The sequence below is a fragment of the Bos taurus genome, chromosome 8 (genome assembly GCF_002263795.3).
Source record: "Bos taurus isolate L1 Dominette 01449 registration number 42190680 breed Hereford chromosome 8, ARS-UCD2.0, whole genome shotgun sequence".
NCBI lineage: Eukaryota > Metazoa > Chordata > Mammalia > Artiodactyla > Bovidae > Bos > Bos taurus.
Window position 1 is genome coordinate 97384060 of NC_037335.1, and position 26310 is coordinate 97410369.

Here is a 26310-nt window from a genome sequence, read left to right on the forward strand (position 1 = left end):
AGATGAGTGCAATTGTGTGGTAGCATTCTTTGGCATTGCCTTTCTTTGGGTTTGGAATGAAAACTGACCTTTTCCAGTCCTGTGGCCACTGCTGTGTTTTCCAAATTTGCTGGAATATTGAGTGCAGCACTTTCACAGCATCATCTTTTAGGATTTGAAATAGCACAACTGGAATTCCATCACCTCCACTAGCTTTGTTCGTAGTGATGCTTTCTAAGGCCCACTTGACTTCACATTCCAGGATGTCTGGCTCTAGGTGAGTGATCACACCATCGTGATTATCTGGGTCATGAAGATCTTTTTTGTAGAGCTCTTCTGTGTATTGTTGCCACCTCTTCTTAATATCTTCTGCTTCTGTTAGGCCCATACCATTTCTGTCCTTTATTGAGCCCATCTTTGCATGAAATGTTCCTTTGGTATCTCTAATTTTCTTGAAAAAACCTCTAGTCTTTCCCATTCTATTGTTTTCCTCTATTTCTTTGCTTTGATCACTGAGGAAGGCTTTCTTGTCTCTTCTTGCTATTCTTTGGAACTCTGCATTCAAACTGGTGTATCTTTCCTTTTGTCCTTTGCCTTTAGCTTCTCTTCTTTTCTCAGCTATTTGTAAGGCCTCCTCAGACAACCATTTTGCCATTTTGCATTTCTTTTTCCTTTTATTTATAAAAAGTAGTTTCATTTATTTATTTTTGGCGTCTAGTTGCAGCAAGCAGGGACCGCTCTGTAGTTGCAGAACTCGGGCTTCTCACTGTCGTGGCATCTCTCGTGGAGCATGGGCTTTAGGGCACTTGGGCTTTAGCGGCTGAGGCACATGGGCTCAATAGTTGCAGCTCCTCGGCTGTAGAACATAGGCTCATTTGTTGTGGTGCATGGGCTTAGTTGTTCTGCGGCATGTGGGATTTTCCTAGATCAGGGATTGAACCTGTGTCTCCTGCATCGACAGGATTCTTTACCACTGAGCTGCCAGGGAAGCCCTATGGCAGCTGAATTTCTCCTCTAATGTCTTCTCTACAATGCTTCCTATGTCCTCTGCTTGCTGACAAGGAATGTGAAGGAGGAGCTGCCTTTTTTTGAGTTTGAACACACTGGTCTACACTTTTTCTGGAAGAATATGTCCTGCTTCAGGGTGACTGTTCTCTGCTGTGACCCTAGGAAGAGCATTTGAGTCCCAGTGGGCAGAACGATTCACTCTCCACTTAAGTGTGAGCAGAACACCTTTGCAGTCCTACTATTCTTCCTGTGTAATGTGCTTGACATTCCTTGACACCAGGGTCTGAAATTAATTTAGGGCTAATTCTGTTTAGTCATCCCTGGCCCAAGGTTACACGGGCAATACCACCATATAGTAGTCACTTCATTCCCGGCTTTTTCCTGCTGGGTTGAGCCCATTGACCGTGGACTTGGGAGATATTTGCTTCTGTCTCTGATTGACGTGTCAGGGTTGGAACTTCAGAATTCTGAAGGGATTTGGGCAAATCTTTTCTTCCCAGAATTGCCCTTCCATCCTCCAACCTCGGGTCCCTTGGCAGGCTCCTCGGCAGTGGTAGAAGTATCATCCAGGGGATGGGCAATCATCCCCATTGCCGAATGGTGAGGCAAACAGCCAGAGGAACACAGAGGCTCATGCCAGGAGGACCAGCCACTTGCCAGCTCCTCCTTGGCTGAGTCTCTGTGCGCCCTGGAATGAGGGATAGCCACGTGGCTGGGAGAAGGCTTGGCTCTCTGAGGTCCTCAGTGCCTCGCTCTCCAGATCTAGGCTAAAAACAGGACTTGACCGCCAGTGATAATACCTATCTCTGTCTTTGAGAATCTCTTCTTTTTCAAGTGCTCTCCTGGTTTTCTATTATTTAGTAGTGCTCTGAAGCAAGGATGGACACTTTTGTGTTACAGATGGCGAGACTGAGACGCAGAGTCCCTTGCCCCTGATGGGAGAGTTGGCCCATGGTAGACTCGGGATGTGAACACAGGCATGCCCGACCCCGATGCCTGCACTGGATCCTCATCTCTGCACACAGTGAACCAGGGAGCCAGTTGTATCCAGTCTGAGGGAATAGCATCTGCTAAGCAGATGCCTGGGTCTGCTGGCCACGAGAACATGGCTTTTTCTTGGTGATGATGGCAATCTTGAGAAAGAGCTCCATGGCCAAAGTGCTTTCACCATGAGTCACTTTGTTGTTCTCTCTGTGAGAGTTCAGCTAAGGAACCCTAGAGAGTCACCTGTGATTCCTACTTTTTATGCCCCAGCAATCCAGGAGAGCAATTCTGTTAGCCAGATTCCTCCCAAGGACATATGGAACCTGTGGGAAGTCACATGGCCAGGGTTAATCAGTACTCAGGTAAAATTCAACTGTTTATGGGGTCATGTAGATTGACTTATTAACATCTCCAGATAACTTGTGTCCAAGTGTTTGTTTTTTTTTTTTTTTCCGATTGAAGAGTTATACTACTCATTCTTCTTCCTCACTGGTTTGCACATTAGAAACCTAGGCTTCTGATAAAGGCACCCCCAGGCTGTCCATGAGTTGACCTGTCTTTCTCTCAAGCTCATCTCCAGACACTTAGCCTTTGCAGTTCATGCTCCAGGTGTGCCAACATTCTGGTGTTTCCAGAAGCAGCTGTGCCAACCCAGGCTTTTGCTTTTGTCAGTGCCTTTCCTTAAAAAACACTTCCTCACTGCGTCTCCTTACCTAGTCCTTAGACATACTGTAGGTCTCAGCTCAAAGATTTCCTTCACTAATGTCTTTTTTTTTTTTAATTAAAAAAAAACCCAACAAAACCAACAAAACCTTTTTTTTTGACGGTACCATGTGCCATGTGGGATATGGGATCTTAGCTCCTTGACCAGGGATTGAACTCTCACCTCCTGCACTGAAAGTGTGGAGTCTTAGCCACTGGATCACCAAGGAAGTCCTTCCCTGACATCTTTCAGATTTTGGTGGCTCGGAGGTTAAAGTGTCTGCCTGCAAGGCGGGAGACCCACGTTCAATCCCTGGGTCGGGAAGATCCCCTGGAGAAGGAAATGGCAACCCACTCTAGTATTCTTGCCTGGAGAATCCCATGGACAGAGGAGCCTGGTAGGTTACAGTCCATGGGATTGCAAAGAGTTGGACACGACTGAGTGACTTCACTTTCACTTTCCTTTTTTTAGCCTTCCATGGCATCTTAGAACACCTCCATATCCAGAATTTGGAATCACCTATCTCTCCTCCCACTTCTGCCTGAGCCCATAGAAGCCTCAAGGGAGGGAAGTGTGTTTTATTGTTCTCTGAACACCCAGCACTTATCAGATAGCCTGACAGAGGATTTGGGAAAGGGCTTCCCTTGTGGCTCAGATGGTAAAGAATCTGCCTGCAATGCAGGAGACCTGGGTTCAATCCCTGGGTTAGGATGATCCCCTGGAGAAGTGAAAGGCTACCCACTCCAGTATTCTGGCTTGGAGAATTCCAAGGATTGTGCAGCCCCTGGAGTCACAAAGAGTTCGATATGACTAAGTGACTTTCATTTTCACTTTGGGACTTTAACTTCAGGGCAGGTGGGACTCAGAGTAAACCTGCTGCTGGCAGGCTGGCAGCAAAGTAATGCTCAAAATTCTCCAAGCCAGGCTTCAGCAGTACGTGAACTGTGAATTTCCAGATGTTCAAGCTGGATTTAGAAAAGGCATAGGAACCAGAGATCAAATTGCCAACATCCATTGGATCATTAAAAAACAAAAGAATTCCAGAAAAACAACTACTTCTGCTTTATTGATTATGCCAAAACCTTTGACTGTGTAGATCACAACTGCGGAAGATTCTTCAAGAGATGGGAATACCAGACCACCTGACCTGCCTGCTGAGAAATCTGTATGCAGGTCACGAAGCAACAGTTACAACTGGACATGGAACAACAGACTGGTTCCGAATTGGGAAAGGAGTACGTCAAGGCTGTATATTGTCATCCTGCTTATTTAACTTATATGCAGAGTACATCATGTGAAATGCCAGGCTGGATGAAGCACAAGCTGGAATCAAGATTGCTGGGAGAAATATCAATAACCTCAGATATGCAGATGACACCACCCTTATGGCAGAAATCGAAGAACTAAAGAGCCTCTTGATGCAAGTGAAAGAGGAGAGTGAAAAAGTTCGCTTAAAAGTCAATATTCAGAAAACGAAGACCATGGCATCTGGTCTCATCACTTCATGGGAAATAGATGGGGAAACAGTGGAAACAGTGACAGACTTTATTTTCTTGGGCTCCAAAATCACTGCAGATGGGGACTGCAGTCATGAAGTTAAAAGACTCCTGCTCCTTGGAAGAAAAGCTATGACCAACCTAGACAGCATATTAAAAAGCAGAGACATTACTGTGGGGACAAGGTCTGTCTAGTCAAACCTATGATTTTTCCAGGAGTCATGTATGAATGTGAGAGTTGGACTATAAAGAAAGCTGAACACCAAAGAATTGATGATTTTGAACTGTGGTGTTGGAGAAGACTCTTGAGAGTCCCTTGAACTGCAAGGAGATCCAACCAGTCCATCCTAAAGGAAATCAGTCCTGAATATTCATTGAAAGGACTGATGCTGAAGCTGAGACGCCAATGCTTCGGCCACCTGATGCAAAGAACTGACTCATTGGAAAAGACCCTGATGCTGGGAAAGATTGAAGGCAGGAGGAGAAGGGGATGACTGAGGATGAGACGGTTGGATGGCATCACTGACTCGATGGACATGAGTTTGAGCAAGCTCCAGGAGCTGGTGATGGACAGGGAGGCCTGGGGTGCTGCAATATATGGGGTTGCAAGGAGTCGGACATAACTGAGCAACTGAGCAACTTAACTGTAGGTTGGACTCAGGCAAGGCAGTAAGGAAGGAAAAGGAAAGGAAACAGGTAGAACTGACTCATCAGCCTTTTAGATGGGCCCTTGCTGTGGGAATCAGCACTCCCCAGACTCAGCATCAAACTGAGTAAAGAGCAGCTGAGAGGGACACTGGTAAACAAACTGGATACAAGCTTCCCAAGAGGATGCGCTGCCCAGATTCCAAGGTCTCAGGTTTGGATGGAGAGGGGAGGATTCAGGTCAAAACTCTGGGTGTGGGGGACTTCCCTGGTGGTCCAGTGGTTAAGACTTCACCTTCCAACACAGGGGGTACAAATTCAATCCCTGATCAAAGAGCCAAGATCCCACATGCCTCATGGCCAAAAACCAAAACATAAAACAGAAGCAATATTGTTACAAATTTAATAAAGCCTTTAAAGAAGAAAGAAAGAAAGTGAAGTCGCTCAATTGTGTCCACGTCTTTGTGACCCCATGGACTATAGCCTGCCAGGCTCCTCCATCCATAGGATTTTCCAGGCAAGAATACTGGAGTGGGTTGCCATTTCCTTCTCCAGGGAAAAACTTTAAAAAAGGTCTACGTTAAAAAAACAAAACAACAAAAAGACTGTACTGGGGGGAAGGAGACTTTTGTTACTGGAGAAGGAATATGTCAAGGCTTTGCAGGACAGCAAGGATAGGCTAACCATGATGGATTCTGTACCAAGATTTTCACTACATAGCGGAAAATCTGGGATAGAAGTCTCTTGAAATGGCAGTGGTTAGGAAAAGATACTGGAGAAGGAAATGGCAACCCACTCCAGTGTTCTTGCCTGGAGAATCCCAGGGACGGGGGAGCCTGGTGGGCTTCCGTCTATGGGGTCACACAGAGTCGGACACGACTGTAGTGACTTAGCAGCAGCTTAGCAGCAGGAAAAGGCACAGGGGCAACTGGGGGTCACTAATTGTTCAGCTGTTACTAATTCCTTCTTCTCCAACTAGCTTAAAACACCCCTCAAACTTTCTCATACAGACACACACAAACACCCAATACTAGTCTTACTATTGAAATGCACATCTTTGTAAGAAATGTTTCACCAGGGTAAGGTGGAATCCAAAGATTTTATTCCCTCAGTCAGGGCTATGAATTGGGCCAGCCGGCTCAAACAGCTAGACATAAATCACTTAGTGATAGAACATGGGAAAAGCTGATAGGAAGTAAAGTAAGTATTTAGGAGCAGGGACTCGCCTTTAGTGAATTTAAATTCTCCAAGCCAGGGTTCAACAGTACATGAACCGTGAACTTCCAGATGTTCAAGCTGGATTTAGAAAAGGCTGAAGAACCAGAGATCAGATTGCCAACATCCATTGGATCATAGAAAAATAAGAGAATTCCAGAAAAAAAGCTACTTCTGCTTTATTGACTATGCCAAAACCTTTGACTGTGTAGATCACAACAAACTGTGGAAAATTCTTCAAGAGATGGGAATACCAGACCACCTGACCTGCCTGCTGAGAAATCTGTATGCAGGTCACGAAGCAATAGTTAAAACTGGACATGGAACAGACTGGTTCCAAATCGGGAAAGAAGTACGTCAAGGCTGTATATTGTCACCCTGCTTATTTAACTTACATGCAGAGTTCATCATGTGAAATGCCAGGCTGGATGAAGCACAAGCTGGAATCAAGATTACTGGGAGAAATATCAATAACCTCAGATATGCAGATGACACCACCTTTATGGCAGAAATCGAAGAACTAAAGAGCCTCTTGATGCAAGTGAAAGAGGAGAGTGAAAAAGTTCGCTTAAAGCTCAACATTCAGAAAACGAAGATCATGGCATCTGGTCCCATCACTTCATGGGAAATAGATGGGGAAACAGTGGAAACAGTGACAGACTTTATTTTCTTGGGCTCCAAAATCACTGCAGATGGTGACAGCAGCCATGAAATTAAAAGACGCTTAGTCCTTGGAAGAAAAGCTAGGACTAACCTAGATAGCATGTTAAAAAGCAGAGACATTACTGTGGGGACAAAGGTCTGTCTAGTCAAAGTTATGGTTTTTCCAGGAGTCATGTATGGATGTGAGAGTTGGACTGTGAAGAAAGCTGAGCACCGAAGAATTGATGCTTTTGAACTGTGGTGTTGGAGAAGACTCTTGAGAGTCCCTTGAACTGCAAGGAGATCCAACCAGTCCATCCTAAAGGAAATCAGTCCTGAATATTCATTGAAAGGACTGATGCTGAAGCTGAAACTCCAATACTTTGGCCACCCGATGCAAAGAAATGACTCATTGGAGAGGACCCTGATGCTGGGAAGGACTGAGGGCAGGAGGAGAAGGGGACGACAGAGGATGGGGTGTTTGGATGGCATCACTGACTGAATGGACTTGAGTTTGAGCAAGCTCCAGGAGTTGGTGATGGACAGGGAGGCCTGGCGTGCTGCGGTTCATGGGGTCAGAAAGAGTTGGACATGACTGGGCGACTGAGCTGATGAACCAGGTAGTGAACTGAGTGTTCAATGCGCAGAATGCTCCCCCCATTTAATTAATTTAATATTTAATTGAAAATTTTGAGATACTTGGGGTTTACATGTAGCTGTAAAAAAATAAAACACAGAAAGATCCCATAAACTCAGTTTCCCCCAAAGGCATTGTCTTACAAATCCGTAGTGTGATATCCCAACTAGGATATTGTCTTTAAAAAAGAAGTATTGAAGTAAGTTGCTTTACAATGTTGTGTTAGTTTCAGATGCAGAGCAAAAGTGATTCAGTTCTACATAAACACATAAACACAATATCACTGATACCATCTCTGACTGTATTCATATTTCTCCAGTTTCCCCTGGACTCATTGTGTGTATGTGTGTGTATATGGTTCTGTGCAATTTTATCACAAGTGTAGTTTGCTGTCATTTTCATAATACACGACAGAGTCAGCACTGTAAGCGTCACTCTCGTTGACCCTTTATACTACACCCTCCCCGTCCTAATACACCTTCTCAGGCCTCAAAATATCCACGGCAGGCAACCAAGTGTCAGACAGGTATGTCATCTGTGACGTGTCAGCAATCAGTAAGGAGTGACGTGTCGATTCAGAAGTTTGTCTGAAAACATTCATCACATTTATTTTCTAAATTTCTCAATTGTTCATTCATTCAGCAAATATTATTAAGTGTTTACCAGGTTCTAAGCACTGGCGTTTCAGCTGTAAAAACATGACCAAGTCCTCGCTTCTTATGAAGTTTTCATTCAAGTGTGAGTCAGACCATGGATGTGAAAATGTGACGTGTAATATACCTTCAGCTCAGGACAACTGCTCTGAAGAACAATCCAGGAAGGGGCAAGGGGCGAGAGGTGGGGTCTACTGTTTGGGATCGGGTGACCAAGAAAGTCGATTTAAGGAAGGGAAATCCAAGAGTAGTCCTGACCAACGAGTAGTAGAGGGCACTGGATTTTTAGGCGAAGAGAGGAGGAAGATCACAGATTACCTCATCATGAATGAGTGAGGCGTGTTTTGGATGTCAAGACAGCCAGTGTGTCTGGGGCAAAACAGGGCAGGGAGAGAAGGGGGGATATGAGGTCAGAGATGGGGTTGGAGCTAGATTACCAGGGCCTTGCAGGCCGTGGGAAAGACTTTGGATCTTATTCTAAGTGGGAGTAGAAGCCACGGGGAGGTTTTGAGCTGGAGCAAAACATGATCTGATTTTCAGTTTGTAAAAACCACCTTCTGGCTGCTGGGTGGTGGATGAGCTGTAGGAGAGCAAAGCCAGGAGCAGGGGGAACAATCTGGTGGCCACTGCAGCAAACCACAAGAGAGACAGGGTGGCCTGGCCCAGCGCGGCAGTGCCGGGAACAGTGAGGAGTATCTGCGCTCAAGATACATTGTGTCCGTGGAGCCCACAGGACTCGAGGAAAGACTGGATATGGGGTGGGCGTGAGAGCAGGCCAGAGAAGCGGGTATTTCAGACAGTGCGAACACTGAGTCACTTCTGCTGTTTAGCCAGGACATCACAGTGTGGTGCCAGACAGCAGGAATCTTCTTCCAGTCAAAGGACCACTGTGCCCAAGGCACTTTGCTTGCTTCTTTCCCTCCACCTCTTCTCAACACGCCCTGTGGGTTCAAGCAGAGAGGAACATACCCTTGGTGTCAGTCTACCCAGGAGAAAAAGACTGCTGGCCCAAACACTTGGGAAACTGCAGTTTGACTGGACCCAGTCCCTGCCCCTGAGAGCTCACAGTCTGGTGGGGAGATAGGCGAACGCAGAAACAATGATGGCATGAAATACTGGTGTGGAGAGACCACTGGGAGGTGGAGGAGCATCCAGGGAGAGGGGTGTGGATTTCACTGAGTTGTAAGATGGTGGCTGGGTGGTACCTCAAGGATGGTGTCAGGGGATGGGGGAAGGTCCAGGCATCAGTCTTGAGGCTTGCGGACATGTTCTCCAATTACAGAAGAAGGCTATAAATTCCTGAGATAGGGAAGAGCCACAGCAAAAAGCCTAAGTCCCTGTGCAGCTTGGAGGATTTGGGGAGCGGCTATACCATATGACCAGGTGGAAACACAAGGATCATGTGGAGGGGTGGAGGGAGGGAGGCTGAAGAGCTCCTGACGTCTGGTTAAGCTACTGGGTCAAAATCCTGGTGGTAACTGAGGCTGGAACCTTAAGGATCTTAAGGAAAGTGGTTGCTTGGTTACATTTGACTTTTTTTTTTTTTTTTTTAGAATCAACATATTTTTCTGTTTTTACCCTACAATTTGAACAGAAGTGAATTACAATCTTGTGGGGTTTTTTTTTGTTTGTTTGTTTAGACAAAATGTAATACCAATTCATGACAAAAACTCTCAGGAAACTAACAATAGAAGGGAATTTCCTCAGTCAGGTAAAGTACTTTTAAGAAAAATCTGTATGACATAATAATTTTTTTTTTTTTCCCCAAATCTTCCCACCCTCTCCCTCTCCCACAGAGTCCATAAGACTGTTCTATACATCAGTGTCTCTTTTGCTGTCTCATATACAGGGTCATTTGACTTTTGAAAGTTCCCTTTTGCCAAAGAAGGTGCTTCAGGTATGAAAGTCTACATCTTCCTTGCATGAACATAAAGGAGCCACTCTCGGCCTCAGCTCAGCAACCTTCCTGGGAAACTTCCATCTTACCTGACTCATCTCTGCAGAAGATCATCTCAACTGTCCAGGAAGGGCCCCCGGTTGCTTCCCTGAAGCCATGTCCACATCTCCCTCTCGGTGTGGTAAGTAAAAGTGCTTAGCTGCCTCTCTCAGGCAGTGGGGTCTGCTGCAGAAGGGGCCTAAGAGGGGGACAGCGGGGAATAGGAGCTTCTGAGGTGTAGCCCTTTGGTCTAGAATTTTAGATCCCTCTTTGGAAGAAGCTTCCCTGGTGGTTCAGACAGTAGAGTCTGCCTGCAACGCAGGAGACCTGAGTTCAATCCCTGGATTGGGAAGATCCCCTGGAGAAGGGAAAGATTATCCACTCCAGTATTCTTGCCTGGAGAATTCCGTGGACAGAGGAGCCTGGTGGGCTACAGTCTATGGGGTCTCATAGAGTCGGACACGACTAAGCAACTAACACTTCAGAAACTATTGGGCTTTACTTCCTGTGTGTTCTCCTACTCACCCTCTCGGTTTCTCTATCTGGAAAAATGGGAGAACAGGATGTAACTTCTTGGGGTTCTGGAGGATTTGGAGAAGCAGGTGAAGATTGTCTCCCATGGACTTCTGTCTGCACACAGGACTCCAGCACAGCAGCACAGGAGGGAGAGTGCAAACGTGTGTGTCGTAGATAAACGCAGTCCTTGTTCTTCTTCCTCTTTCCTCAGGGCTATAGATTTGCTTACGGTCCAGGCTGGCAGAGGTCTTAACCAAGGAAATGATGTCTATCACCTGGCTGGGAGGTTTTCTCTTCTGTAAAACAGAGGTGTTCAGGACACCTTTCCCAGGGTGATTTGAGAATAGTGCTCAATCCATGTTTGATACTCAAAATGAAAAAAAGAGGCAGTAAGTATCAGAGGCTTTTCAGATATTATGTATCTGAAAAGTTGTTGTTGTGAAGTTGCTAAGTTGTCTTCCACACTTTGTGACCCCATGGACTGTAGCCCACCAGGTTCCTCTGTCCATGGGATGTCCTAGGTGAGAATACTGGAATGGATTGCCATTTCCTTCTCCAGGGGATCTTCCTGACCCTGGGATTGAACCCACATCTCCTGCATTGGCAGGCAGATTCTTTATCAACGAGCCATCAGGGAAACCCTTTCAGATACATCAGTTCAGTTCAGTCGCGCAGTTGTGTCCGACGCTTTTCGACCCCATGAATCGCAGCACGCCAGGCCTCCCCGTCTGTCACCAACTCCCGGAGTTCACTCAAACTCACGTCCATCGAGTCAGTGATGCCATCCAGCCATCTCATCCTCTGTCGTCCCCTTCTCCTCCTGCCCCCAATCCCTCCCAGCATCAGAGTCTTTTCCAATGAGTCAACTCTTTGCATAAGGTGGCCAAAGTACTGGAGTTTCAGCTTTAGCATCATTCCTTCCAAAGAAATCCCTGGGCTGATCTCCTTCAGAATGGACTGGTTGGATCTCCTTGCAGTCCAAGGGACTCTCAAGAGTCTTCTCCAACACCACAGTTCAAAAGCATCAATTCTTCGGTGCTCAGCTTTCTTCACAGTCCAGCGCTCACATCCATACATGACCACTGGAAAAACCATAGCCTTGACTAGACGGACCTTTGTTGGCAAAATAATGTCTCTGCTTTTCAATATGCTATCTAGGTTGGTCATAACTTTTCTTCCAAGGACTAAGCATCTTTTAATTTCATGGCTGTAGATACATAGCACTCATCAAATTCCCCAGAGGCTGCAACAGCCTAGAACATAGGATTCAGAGCTACACTGTGTGGTTTCAAATTGTGTGTCCACTCGTTACTAGTGATGAGACCCGAGGTAAGTCCCTATGGAGCCGTAGTTTTCTCAGCTGGTATGTGGGGATGGGACCCCACCTTATCAGGTTGCCCTTCCACTTGTGAAGGTAAAATAAGATCATGTATATAAAGTGACAGGCATGCAGTGAAGGCTCAGGGGTGCAGTAGGTGAGTCTCCTTTCTTTTGCTTCCATTGCTTCTGTTCCCTTACCGGCCACAACTCCATCCTGGTGAAGAGATGACCTCTGCAGCCAAGCCAGGGACCCAAGGCTCCAAGTCCATGTGACACAAGTTCAAGGTCTTGGCTTTTCAGGTTGCAAGGAGAGTCAAAGGTTTGCAGCTGTTGTTGGGCCATAGACCTATGACGGTGGCTTTGGGCACTATGAGGTCATACTTCAGGGGACCTTCCTTTAATGTCTAAAGGTCATTTCTGACTTAAAAAAAAAAAATCCTCCAGTATAATCACAAAGAAATTAGGTATCATGTTCTCAGATACATACAATCCTTTTTGATCCCCATGTCTTTTATATATTATTTTTTCATAGACACAAATAATGGAAATTCACCTTCCCCGGAAATGATGAGTCTTGTGGAGACAATAGTCTTTAGGGTCAGGTGCAGACAAGACCCCAGAAAGTCAAGTTCTGTGTTCTGGCTGCAGGGACACTCAGGAGTCCTTGTGGAGCCAGAAAAGTGGCTGAGTTCAGGGAGAAGCCGAGTTGTAAGACATTCATCCACCCAAATTTTCATTCATACATCAGGTAACTAATACTCACTGAGCACTTGCTGTGTGATGAGCCCCCAGGGAAGAGCTTGTGTCTGGAGGGTGATTATGATGTAGGCACCACTCTGGAAGGAGTATGATTAATGCAGTAACCAAGGCATGCTCTGGGCCAGCAGGCCTAGAGGATGATCCTAGTGATTCCATGCAGAACCATTCCTGGAGATCTGACAGGGGCCAAGAACTCAGAAGTGGCTCAGCAGGATGGGCTGGGGGTCCTCAGGAAGTCTTTGGGCTGCCGGCTAGGGAAGGTGTCCCTGCTGAGAGACCACTGGGCACAAAGTCTTGCCAAGACAAGGTGTGTTCGGGAAGCCTTTGGAAGATCTCAGGCAAAGGAGTTCAAGGGGGTTATGAGATTAATTGGGAGTTTGGGACTGACACCTATACACTATGATGTTCTTGTTGTTCAGTTGTTCAGTCGTATCCAGCTCTTTGTGACTCCATGGACTGCAGCATGCCAGGCTTCCTTGTTCTTCACTGTCTCCCAGAATTTGCTCAAATTCATGACCATTGAGTTGGTGATGCCATCCAACCATCTCATCCTCTGTTGTCCCCTTCTGCTCCTGCCTTCAATCTTTCCCAGCATCGGGGGCTTTTCCAGTGAGTCGGCTCTTCACATTAGGTGGCAAAAGTATTGGAGCTTCAGCCTCAGTATCTGTCCTTCCAATGAATATGCAGGACTGATTTCCTTTAGAATTGACTGGTTTGATCTCCTCCAGCACCACAGTTTGAAAGCATCAACTTTATGCTCTGCCATCTTTATGGTCCAACTCTCACACGTGTACATGACTACTGGAAAAATCAACACGATCGATACTACTTATAAAATAGAAGGATTTCCCAGGTGCTGCTAGTGGTAAAGAACTTGCCTGCCAATGCAGGAGATGTGAGAGATGAGTGTTCAATCCTTGGGCTGGGGAGATCTCTTGGAGAAGGGCATGGCAACTTGCTCCAGTACTCTTGCCTGGAGAATCCCATGGATAGAAGAGCTTGGTGGGCTACAGTCCATAGAGTCACAAAGAGTTGGACATGACTGAAGCAACTCAGCATGCACGAACGCATGAAATAGATAACTAATGAGTACCTACTGTATAGCAAAAGAACTCTATTCAGTACTCTGTGAAGACCTAAATGGTAAGGAAATCCCCAAAAGAGGGGATATATATATATATGTATATGTATAGCTGATTCACTTTGCTTTATAACAGAAACTAACACAGCATTGTAAAGTGATTATATTCCAATAAAAATTAAAAAAAATAAAAAGTAGTCCTAGTCCTAGGACCAGTGAGAGAAGGCAGCCAGTCTGTAGCTCAGAGAAATGACTGGAAGAAGAAAAAACTGGAGTCAGGGAAGTCTGCGATTGAGGTCAGGGAATCAGAAGTTGAGCCCTCACAAGGGTAATTGTTACTAGAAGACTGGGTTTGCCTCTGGGCAGAAAGTGAAAGTGAAAGAAAGTGAAAGTCGCTCAGTCCTGTCCAACTCTTTGCGACCCCATGGACTATACAGCCCATGGAATTCTCTAGGCCAGAATACTGGAGTGGGTAGCCTTTCCCTTCTCCAGGGGATCTTCCCAACCCAGGAATCAAACCAGGATCTCCTGCATTGCAGACTGATTCTTTACCAACTGAGCTATCAGGCAAGCCTCTGGGCAGTTCTGGAGTTAAAAGACATATCATGTCAAGAGCAGAAGACTGAAGGATTTATCACTTTCGGCAAGTCAGGAGAACTCGGGGGATCTTTCCCAAAGCTATGTTTCCCTGAGAAATTGAGGAAGTTTTAATCTAAGGGTGACTTACCTGGTGGCTCAGATGGTAAAGCATCTGCCTGTAATGCGGGAGACCAGGGTTCGATCCCTGGGTCAGGAAGATCCCCTGGAGAAGGAAATGGCAACCCACTCCAGTACTCTTGTCTGGAAAATCCCATGGATGGAGGAGCATGGTAGGCTATAGTCCATGGGGCCGCAAAGAGTCAGCCACGACTGAGTGACTTCACTTTAATCTAAGGGTACATGCATATTCATGAAGGAGTTTGGGTGATGATTAAAGGGCTTCTCTGGTGGCTCAGGAGGTAAAGAGTCTGACTGCAATGCAGGAGACCCAGATTTGATCCCTGGGTCAGGAAGATCCCCTGGAGAAAGGCATGGCAACCCACGCCAGTATTCTTGCCTAGAGAATCCCATGGACAGAGAAGCCTGGCATTGCTACAGTCCATGGGGTTGCAAAGAGTCAGATAATACAGACTAACACAATTAAAGTCTACAGGGTTAGAAAATTTCAATGTCATCATCCTTTAGGTTCAGTAGATCTGAGTGTTGAGCACCTGGAGGATTTACATTTTGTAAACTGGCTCAACAAAGTGCTTCAAGCTATTCTTTACCATTGAAAAGCAACTGGGAGTTTTTACAACTGATTTGCTATCTTTGTTATTGTTACCTCTCTTGCCTGATAAGAGTTCATTGTTTTGTTCCCTTAAGATCATTGTTACTAAAACCTGTTCAAGGACAAGTCTTGTGCCCAGGCTTAGATCACAAGATGACTTAGGCCAAAAATGGTCAAGAAAGCCAGGCTTGGTTCTTGTCCAGGGATCTCCTACCTTATCTACTTACATAATAACTGTAATTGTTTTTGCAAAATTTGCTCTTTGCAGCCAAGAGCTTAATTTTGATTAACTGATTGAATTTTCACACCAACTTTATAATACAGTTCAGTTCAGTTGAGTTCAGTTGCTCAGTCGTGTCCGACTCTTTGCGAGCCCATGAATCACAGCACACCAGGCCTCCCTGTCCATCACCAACTCCCGGAGTTCACTCAAACTCATGTCCATTGAGTCGGTGATGCCATCCAACAGGGATGGTATACTGCCATCCATGGGGTCACAAAGAGTCCGATAGGACTTACCAACTGAACAACAACAACTGTCTGTCTCAATCAGCTTTGGAACCTTGAACAAGTTAACTTTGTCTCCAGAAGCTTTCGTTTTTCCATCTGTACCACAGAAATATCTCTGTTGGTTCTCCAGGGGTGTTGTGAGAATTAAGTAAAGTTATGATATTTTGACATTTTTAACGTAAGGTGGACTTGTATGGATGCCTGCTGAATGCCAGGTCCTATCTTAGCCCTTTACAGACACCAAGACCACCCATCCCCACCTTCTCAGCACTCAGTGGCTCCCCAGGCACTAAGTCAGCCCTTTTGCCATATTGGTGGTGGGAGTATGTCTTTCTAGCTCCCTTGATGACCTTTGCGAGATCTGAGAAGCTCAGAGATTTGTTTTTTGGCCTCTAGCATGATCCGAGTTAATACTTTCAAGGCGGGATCATTTAAAGTGTTAATTTGTTTTTATCTCCTTGGATTTTCTTCCTTTCCTTTCTCTTTCACTTTCCCCCATTCAAGTCAGTAGAAGGTCATGCTTCTTTATCTCAGGTTTATAGCTGAAGGTGCGTGGCTAACCTCAGTGTTGAAATCAGATTCTTTCAGAGTTCAGGATCAGATTCTTTTGCGGTTCAGGTAGGTGAGACAAAAGCAAAGCATAGAGGGAATAGGCTGCGTGGAAATATGATTAGTGGTGGAGGAGTCATACAGAGTGCAGAGGGCTTAGTTACTCAGAAGGGATCTGAGATGGCAGATCTTCACAGTTTTCTAGAGAATCGAAATGATTCTCAATTGATTTAATTTAGATTTTAAGACAGGTGCCAGTGTACACTCTGCTGGATAAAACCCATCCTAACAGTTGAAAGCAGACCTCTAATGTAGCAATGGGGTCCAAGCTTTGGGGAGAGGATTCTCCCAGATGAAAGAGACATTCACCCAGGCTGTGGGTGAGAGGGATGTGTCTGCAGAGTCCTTGAGCAGAATCCCTGAAGTACCAAAAGAGTAGAGCAAGAACTCAGAGGGAATAGTTTTGTGGTTCACCCAGGAGGCTGGTGGTGGAGCTTCCCTTATAACTCAATTGGTAAAGAATCTGCCTGCAACGCAGGAGACCTAGGGTCGATTCCTGGGTTGGGAAGATCCCCTGGAGAAGGAAATGGCAGCCCACTCCAGTATTCTTGCCTGGAGAATCCCATGGATAAAGGAGCCTGGCAGTCTACAGTCCACTGGGGTCACACAAATTAGTGACTAAACCACCACAGGTAGCTGGTAGTACATGTCAGGCTCCCTCAGTTGGACAGCCTAATGTCACATGGCAAGGGGTTAGACCTGTGGGATCATGGCAGCCGGATGATGAAGGTTGGTTTCAGGGGGAGTGCTCTGGACAACCATTTATAATCATGCAGTTCAGTTCAGTTCAGTTCAGTCGCTCAGTTGTGTCCAACTCTTTGTGACCCCATGAATTGCAGCACGCCAGGCCTCCCTGTCCATCACCAACTCCCGGAGTTCACTCAGACTCACATCCATCGAGTCAGTGATGCCATCCAGCCATCTCATCCTCTGTCGTCCCCTTCTCCTCCTGCCCCCAATCCCTCCCAGCATCAGAGTCTTTTCCAATGAGTCAACTCTTCGCATGAGGTGGCCAAAGTACTGGAGTTTCAGTTTTAACATCATTCCTTCCAAAGAAATCCCTGGGCTGATCTCCTTCAGAATGGACTGGTTGGATCTCCTTGCAGTCCAAGGGACTCTCAAGAGTCTTCTCCAACACCACAGTTCAAAAGCACTAATTCTTCGGCACTCAGCCTTCTTCACAGTCCAACTCTCACATCCATACATGACCACTGGAAAAATGATAGCCTTGACTAGACGGACCTTTGTTGGCAAAGTAATGTCTCTGTTTTTCAATATGCTGTCTAGGTTGGTCATAACTTTCCTTCCAAGGAGTAAGCGTCTTTTAATTTCATGGCTGCAGTCACCATCTGCAGTGATTTTGGAGCCCCCCAAAATAGAGTCTGACACTGTTTCCACTGTTTTCCCATCTATTTCCCATGAAGTGATGGGACCAGATGCCATGATCTTAGTTTTCTGAATGTTGAGCTTTAAGCCAACTTTTTCACTCTCCACTTTCACTTTCATCAAGAGGCTTTTTAGTTCCTCTTCACTTTCTGCCATAAGGGTGGTGTCATCAGCATATCTGAGGTTATTGATATTTCTCCTGGCAATCTTGATTCCAGCTTGTGTTTCTTCCAGTCCAGCGTTTCTCATGATGTACTCTGCATATAGGCAAGAGTACTGGAGTGGGTTGCCTTTTCCTTCTCCAGGGAACTTCCCGACCCAGGGATCGAACCCAGGTCTCCCACACTGTAGACAGATGCTTTACCGTCTGAGCCACCAGGGAAGTCTACTCTGCATATAAGTTAAATAAGCAGGGTGACAATATACAGCCTTGACGTACTCCTTTTCCTATTTGGAATCAGTCTGTTTTTCCATGTCCAGTTCTAACTGTTGCTTCCTGACCTGCATACAGATTTCTCAAGAGGCAGGTCAGGTGGTCTGGTATTCCCATTTCTTTCAGAATTTTCCACAATTTATTGTGATCCACATAGTCAAAGGCTTTAGCATAGTCAATAAAGCAGAAATAGATGTTTTTCTGGAACTCTCTTGCTTTTTCCATGATCCAGTGGATGTTGGCAATTTGATCTCTGGTTCTTCTGCCTTTTCTAAAACCAGCTTAACATCAGGAAGTTCACGGTTCACATGAAGCCTGGCTCCAAGCCACGGTTGCTGAAGCCTGGCTTGGAGAATTTTGAGCATTACTTTTCTACCATGTGAGATGAGTGCAATTGTGTGGTAGTTTGAACATTCTTTGGCATTGCCCTTCTTTGGGTTTGGAATGAACTGACCTTTTCCAGGCCTGTGGCCACTGCTGAGTTTTCCAAATTTGCTGGTCTGTTAAGTTTAGCATTTTCACAGCATCATCTTTCAGGATTTTGAATAGCTCCCCTGGAATTCCATCACTTCCACTAGCTTTGTTCGTAGTGATGCTTTCTAAGGCCCACTTGACTTCACATTCCAGGATGTCTGGCTCTAGGTCAGTGTTCACACCATCGTGATTATCTGGGTCGTGAAGATCTTTTTTGTACAGTTCTTCTGTGTATTCTTGCCATCTCTTCTTAATATCTTCTGCTTCTGTTAGGTCCATACCATTTCTGTCCTTTATCGAGCCCATCTTTGCATGAAATGTTCCCTTGGTATCTCTAATTTTCTTGAAGAGATCTCTAGTCTTTCCCATTCTGTTGTTTTCCTCTATTTCTTTGCACTGATAGCTGAGGAAGGCTTTCTTGTCTCTTCTTGCTATTCTTTGGAACTCTGCATTCAGATGCTTATATCTTTCCTTTTCTCCTTTGCTTTCGCTTCTCTTCTTTTCACAGCTATTTGTAAGGCCTCCCCAGACAGCCATTTTGCTTTTTTGCATTTCTTTTCCATGGGGATGGTCTTGATCCCTGTCTCCTGTACAATGTCACGAACCTCATTCCATAGTTCATCAGGCACTCTATCTATCAGATCTAGTCCTTAAATCTATTTCTCACTTCCACTGTATAATCATAAGGGATTTGATTTAGGTCATACCTGAATGGTCTAGTGGTTTTCCCTACTTTCTTCAATTTAAGTCTGAATTTGGCAATAAGGAGTTCATGATCTGAGCCACAGTCAGCTCCTGGTCTTGTTTTTGCTGACTGTATAGAGCTTCTCCATCCTTGGCTGCAAAGAATATAATCAATCTGATTTTGGTGTTGACCATCTGGTGATGTCCATGTATAGAGTCTTCTCTCGTGTTGTTGGAAGAGGGTGTTTGTTATGACCAGTGCATTTTCTTGGCAAAACTCTATTAGTCTTTGCCCTGCTTCATTCCGTATTCCAAGGTCAAATTTGTGGCTGTGCGGGCACAGGAGGGCCTAGAGGAGCTATCCCACGTTGAAGGTCAGGAAGGGTGGCGGTGAGGAGATACCCCTCGTCCAAGGTAAGGAGCAATGGCTGCGCTTTGCTGGAGCAGCCGTGAAGAGATACCCCACACCCAAGGTAAGAGAAACCCAAGTAAGACGGTAGGTGTTGCAAGAGGGCATCAGAGGGCAGACACATTGAAACCATACTCACAGAAAACTAGTCAATCTAATCACACTAGGACCACAGCCTGTCTAACTCAATGAAACTAAGCCATGCCCGTGGGGCAACCCAAGATGGGCGGGTCATGGTGGAGAGGTCTGACAGAATGTGGTCCACTGGAGACGGGAATGGCAAACCACTTCAGTATTCTTGCCTTGAGAACCCCATGAACAGAATGAAAAGGCAAAATGATAGGATACTTAAAGAGGAACTCCCCAGGTCAGTAGGTGCCCAATATGCTACTGGAGATCAGTGGAGAAATAATTCCAGAAAGAATGAAGGGATGGAGCCAAAGCAAAAAGAATACCCAGCTGTGGATGTGACTGGTGATAGAAGCAAGGTCCAATGCTGTAAAGAGCAATATTGCATAGGAACCTGGAATGTCAGGTCCATGAATCAAGGCAAATTGGAAGTGGTGAAACAAGAGATGGCAAGAGTGAATGTCGATATTCTAGGAATCAGCGAACTAAAATGGACTGGAATGGGTGAATTTAACTCAGATGACCATTATATCTACTACTGCGGGCAGGAATCCCTCAGAAGAAATGGAGTAGCCATCATGGTCAACAAAAGAGTCCGAAATGCAGTACTTGGATGCAATCTCAAAAATGACAGAATGATCTCTGTTCATTTCCAAGGCAAACCATTCAATATCACAGTAATCCAAGTCTATGCCCCAACTAGTAACGCCAAAGAAGCTGAACAGTTCTATGAAGACCTACAAGACCTTTTAGAACTAACACCCAAAAAAGATGTCCTTTTCATTATAGGGGACTGGAATGCTAAAGTAGGAAGTCAAGAAACACCTGGAGTAACAGGCAAATTTGGCCTTGGAATAATCATGCAAGGACCTCCATAATGCTTAGGTACCAAGTGATGCCCTAGAGTCACTGATGCAGGTTCAGGAAATGAAGTGATGGGGTTGAATTTCTTTCATCCTGATAGGAGGGCGCTCAGGATCAAAACTAAGCTGATTTGTGTATAGTATTGTGCTCTTTCTCTCCCTTCTGAGTTTGTGGACTGAGATTCATATACTTCTGTTTCGGGGAGAGCTAGAGCGTCCTTACTTCCTCTGGGGGTGGTGGGAGACTTCTTCATAGTCTCCAATGGAGCCATCTCCCTCCATGACCTTCCAGTGGGAGGATTTATCTCTTCCCACTGAGTGCTGGAGACCTGAGACTCTCAGGGTCCTTGAGCCATTCACTCAAGATTGCCCTCTGTGCCCTCTAGCCAGTGGCCCCTCCCTGCCTCCTTCTTGGTTCTTCTCCCCAGTTCTTTTCCAAGATACTTTTTCAGAGTCTTCTGTCAAACTAAGTTACTCTTGAGGTTATTCTGAAAATGTCTCAGATTGGAGGATCCATGGTGGTGGACTCCACCTTATGCAGAATTGCTAAGTCATATCTTTTGTTCTCTTTCGTCATTTGCTAATATTTGTAGGATGCCAAGCAGGGCTCAGCACAATGCTGAGGGCTGAGGATGCTGGCATGGGTAGGCATGGTGTCAGCCCTTACAGGGTTCACAGTCTAGTGAGGACATAGAAGTGTAGACAGATAGCTGTACTACACCGCGGTGATGGGAGGTGGGGGTGTGAGTGATGGTGGGAAGGGCAGGGAAGGAGGGTGTGTGATCACCTCAGGTAGTCGGACTTGTACTCCGTGAGACCAGGGTGTGAACCCAGGTTCCCAATCCCAAATCCAGTGTCCTTTCTACTCCCAGGGAGGCACAGTGTTTGCAGAACATGGAGTTCCCATTTCCTGGTTCTAACAAGTGATGTCAAGGCTGATGTTTTCCTCATTATTCCCTTCTACAAACCTGCCTATTCCCCCTTCTGTCGCACAAGTAGTATCTTTTGGGAGCGGCCATGCTTTAGGTCTCCAGAAGAGCACTGCAGCCCCTTTGCCTTCCACGCTGTGGTTGAGCACACTCTGGACCCCAAAGCCCACCAGCATTTTCCCACTGGAAAGCTAGCATTCCACCAGTGCTGGGGATGCACCATGGCAGTGCCCTGATGGGGCTTCGGTTGATTCTTCAGGTTGGATGGCTCTGGAAGCCCCCATAAAGCTGAGTGTCATGGACAGATGGCAACTTCTGACTCACAGCATCTGTTGGCATGAGTGTCAGGGAGACCACAGCCAATCGATTCTCAGAGCCTCTCGGTTGGACAATGCCTGGCCACTGCTGGAAACCAGACCAGAGTTTGTTGGCAGTGCCAGGCATTTTTCAAGGAAACACAAGCAATTTCAGCTAATCCATGGGCAGGAGTTTCATCCTGAGCTCCCGGATTTCCCTGAAGAACTGTGTGTGGTTGCCAAATGATAATTAAAAAAAAAAAACAACACAAAAACAGTTTAAGGTTTCCTTTGAGAACTGGATGTATGGTGGGAATTGGAGTGCTCCCATGAGAGCATGAAAGAGAAGAGGGACAATGTGATTAGGAAGCAAGAACACAGGATTTGGAGTCAGCAAACCCGGGTTTATTTACTGTCTTTGACTCTTACTAGCTGTGTGGCTTTGGACAAGTTGCTTGCCGTCTCTGAGCCTCAAGAGCCTGAGTTGCAAAATGGAGATACTACTGCCTATCTTCTAAGACTATGCGCAAAGGATTTAGCACAGTTCCTGGAATATCATGGGATTTTTTTTTTTTTTTTTTTTTATCACGGGATTCTAGTCTGTGTTCCTTTCTCTTCCTGTTCTGCTTTGGAGCCCTGCTTGCCGAAAGACTGAGATCTAAAAACAAGACTAAGAGGCTCCTTTCTATGGGATTTTTAAATGCAAGTTTCCCCATGGCCCATTTCCATGGGTAATTGACACTATGTTACCACATCCATACTCTTCTCACTCTGTCATGGTACAAGTTGACCTCTGTCTCCTTGGATCTCTGGCAAAAGTGGTGCTAGTTCACCCTGGGGAGCCTCAGATCTCAGCACTGACTCATACCTTTATGATGGACACAAACAGATTAAATGCTTAGACAATTGCTTCTCTGCTGGGGTCTTTCTGCTATTTACATAATATTTTTTAAGGAAATTATCCAGGCCAGTCCTGCCTTTTCCCAGCAATTCTCTTGCTGGTAATTCAGAATTATCATTTTCAGTTCACCTTTCCTTGTTGACGGGATGTATTGATTCATTCATTCCTTCCCTCTCTCACCCCTTCCCATGTTCGTGCTCTAGATGACAGCCATATGCTAGCACTGGAAGTTCGGTGATGTTCAATCCAGCCTTCTAGGAGCCAGATCTAGAGGAGAAGGCAGGGTGGCTGATGAGCCCACCTGAGTGTTCTGAGTGCCAAAGCAAAGAAGGGGCATTACTGGCTGAGGGCGAGGGGAGAGGTCCTGTGACAGGTGATGTCTGAGCTGAGCCAAAGTCGGCAAGTGGGAATCAAGTTGACCTGCGTTGTTTTCCTTTTTGTCCCCAGGAAGGCCTGCCACCCCCTGAGCAGGACATTCAACTCTCCCGTTATCTGGCTCCTGTTTTCATGTGGCTCGTGACAAGAGCTACGGTCCTAGCGCCTGAAGACTTACTCTCTGCTGAGGTCGTGAGGCCCTCCCAGCCTCTATTCCAGCTGCTTCCCTTGCACGGAGTGCTCTTCTGTATGACTATCGATATCCTGCTCACCTCCAAGCCTAAACTCAGTCCACCCACCACGAAGCCTCTCAGATTCCTCAAGTCAGAACACAGTGCTCCTCCCTCTGCCTTATGTGGACCCTCCTATTGAGCATGGGGATGGCTGTGCCTCGTATCATCATTCTGGCTATGCTTATCTTTTTAACTAGACTGTGAGTCTTAATGGGGGCTTCCCAGGTGGTGCTAGTGGTAAAGAACCCGCCTGCCAATGCAGGTTAGACACAAGACATGCTGGTTTGATCCCTGGGTCGGGAAGATCCCTTGAAGAAGGGAATGGCAATCCACTCCAGTATTCTTGCCTGGAGAATTCCATGGACAGAGGACCCTGGTGAGCTATAGTCCATAGGTCAAAAAGATTCAGACAGGATTGAGCAACTAACGCATGCCCACATGCACAATTAAATTATTTGTCGTGTTTATCACATTTAATTCCCATACTATCTTTAAATGTAGTTATAGTTATTATCATGCCCATTTTACAGGTGGGGCAACTGAGGCTGAGAGGTTAATTAAGTCACTTGTTCAAAGCCCCATGTTATTGCTGTTCAGTCTATCAGTCGTGTCTGACTTTTTCCAACCCCATGGACTGCAGTATGTCAGTCTTCCCTGACCTTCACTATCTCTCAGAGTTTGTTTAAACTCTTGTCCATCAAGTCAGGGATGACATCCAACCATCTCGTCCTCTGTCACTCCTTCTTCTCTTCAATCTTTCCCAGCATTAGGGTCTTTTCCAACGAGTTGGCTCTTTGTATCAGGTGGCCAAAGTATTGGCGCTTCAGCTTTAGCATCAATCCTTCAAAGCCCCGTAACAAGTAAATTTTTGAGCTGAGGTTTGAATGGATGCAATCTGGCTCGAGTCAGAGCTCTTAATGGCAGCAGTGGATTGTCAAGGGTTAACCCCTGCCTTGTGCCAGAAGAACTGGCAGAGTTTCTATCCATCCCATCACAGCCTTGGCAAAGGTTCCCATACCCTTTTGTTGATGCAACTCTCCTAAAAGACAGTCATTTTCAACAGAGACGTGCATGGAAAGGTTCAGTTTATTTGGGTAGAGTCAAGGAATTTCCAACCCTTATTGACAGCTGAATTGTGGCTTGCAAGAGCCCTACCTCCACTCAGGAAAAAGCTTGTGAACGAATGGTCTTCCTCTTCTTCGCCAGCATTTTGCAATGTTGGTAGGGCCAGGCGTTAGCACAGAGATTCCATTTGTTGTGCATATTTCTGGATACGCAGAATTCTGACATCTGTAACCTTGCAGCCGAGGTTTGTACCAGCATGGTAATCTCTTTCAGCACTGCCAAATAGTTCTTTTGAAAAACATATTGGCTGCTAACCCATTTTCTGCTGTTGTGTTCTGGACAAGTGTTTCCCAAAACTATTTCCTAACAGCACTGAGGGGTTAGGAGAAGAGAGAAAGTAAATCAGAACAGGACTGTAGAATTTATTGGGGAGGAAAAACACAAAATAAACCCACTGCCACCCCTAAAAAGCCTGAACTGTGGCTCTGGGTTCTTCATAATTTGAAACCAGAGTTTCTGAGCTGGTGCTCTTTCTCTGACAAAGGTGATTTTTGTTTTTCTTTAGATAAGGAGAATTCTCTTCACCTCGTTGGAGGTTTTGGCCAACAGTTGTGACTTCTAGGAGATGAAGAACATAGTAGATGGTTTGATTGTAGAAGAAGCCAGGTGGAGAGGACTGCTGGGTCCTGGGGAGGAGCTGCATGGTGACTGGCTCTCTGCCACATGTCTAGCTCAGCTCTGATGATGAAATTCACTTCTCATATGATCTTGAGTTAAATTAACTACTCAGAGGCCACCAGAAGCTCAGCTCCTAAAATCCCAGTCACTGTGCCTGACACATCCCAACACCTAGGGATTGAGTTTGGGAGCTGGGTCAGTGTTTTCAAGCTTCTACTGCTCTCCCACGAGATTCTGTTCCTGCTGTGTTTTGCTTTAGAATATACACTACAAATTTTAAAAGATAAATTTAGAATATGAAAGTGAAAGGTGCTCAGTCATGTCTGACTCTTTGTGACCCCATGGTCTGTAGCCTATCATACCAGGGTCCGCTCTCCATGGAATTCTCCAGGAAAGAATACTGGAGTGGGTTGCCATTCCTTCTCCAGGGGATCATCCCGACCCAGGGATCAAACCTGGGTCTCCTGCATTGGAGGCAGATTCTTTACCATCTGAGCCACCAGGGAAGCCCATTTAGAATATACATACTTAAAATCCATATTTTTAGAATATGTTTATTTGGGGCATATATGATACATTAAAGTTTTACCTTACTTGTATAATGTGTACATATATATATATTTATCTATGTATCTATACATGTGTATATATACATACACATGCATACACACACATATATATGTATATGAACCATCTTCTCTTTATATATCTGTAAGTATACACACACACACGCACCCACCCACACTTAACTGCTTGGGAAGGAAACATTCTATATGTAAAATTCTATATAAATGCATATAAATTAACTTTTAATTTTATGAACAAAGTGCTTCTTTAAATCATTATGTATAAAACAGTTCTTTAAATCATTTTAATTATATATATGTTAATATATATGCATGCATGCCCATTCAAATTCAATTCAAAAGAGAAGATAGTTCATATATGTATATGTGTATATGTGTTGTGTATGTATATATCCCCTCTTTTCAAGCAGTTTCTTGTATACACACACACACACATCTACCCCACTTTATACAACTGGTTCCCTCTTTCCCCAGCTCCTCAGCAGTCATTGGACACCCCCACCCCGGCTGTGAGTTTCAGGAGGCCGGTATCTCCCAGGAGAGGCAGAAGAAATTCACAGCCCTTTGCAAAATCTCTCACTTGCTTTGCACTTGGGTGACATGAGAAGTGTTTTCTCTCTACCAGCTCCTTGCTTTCCAGACACTTTGACCCCCACATAATCACCACCTTGTTTTCCTTTACAATTTTTCATCAGAGTTTTTAAAAATTATTATTAAATGAAAATTTTAATGTGTAGTTCAAGGGAAATTCAGCCTGTATCTTTCAGATTCATTTACAGTTAAATCACCAGAAGTTGTTTTGCAATCACAGTCTGGCAGCCAGGGCACCTTGGAGGCTTCTTTCGGCCTCTGACTTGTAGTCAACA

At 45.4% G+C, this 26310-nt stretch overlaps 1 long non-coding RNA gene across 1 annotated transcript in view; it reads left to right on the forward strand.

Annotated features, from left to right (window-relative positions):
- LOC132346003 (uncharacterized) overlaps positions 1-26310 on the forward strand; it is a 40600-nt gene that overhangs the window by 7967 nt on the left and 6323 nt on the right. Inside the window, exon 2 of the long non-coding RNA XR_009495675.1 lies at positions 9812-10040. This is a non-coding gene — a long non-coding RNA (uncharacterized lncRNA). The remainder of the gene's footprint in view (positions 1-9811; positions 10041-26310) is intronic.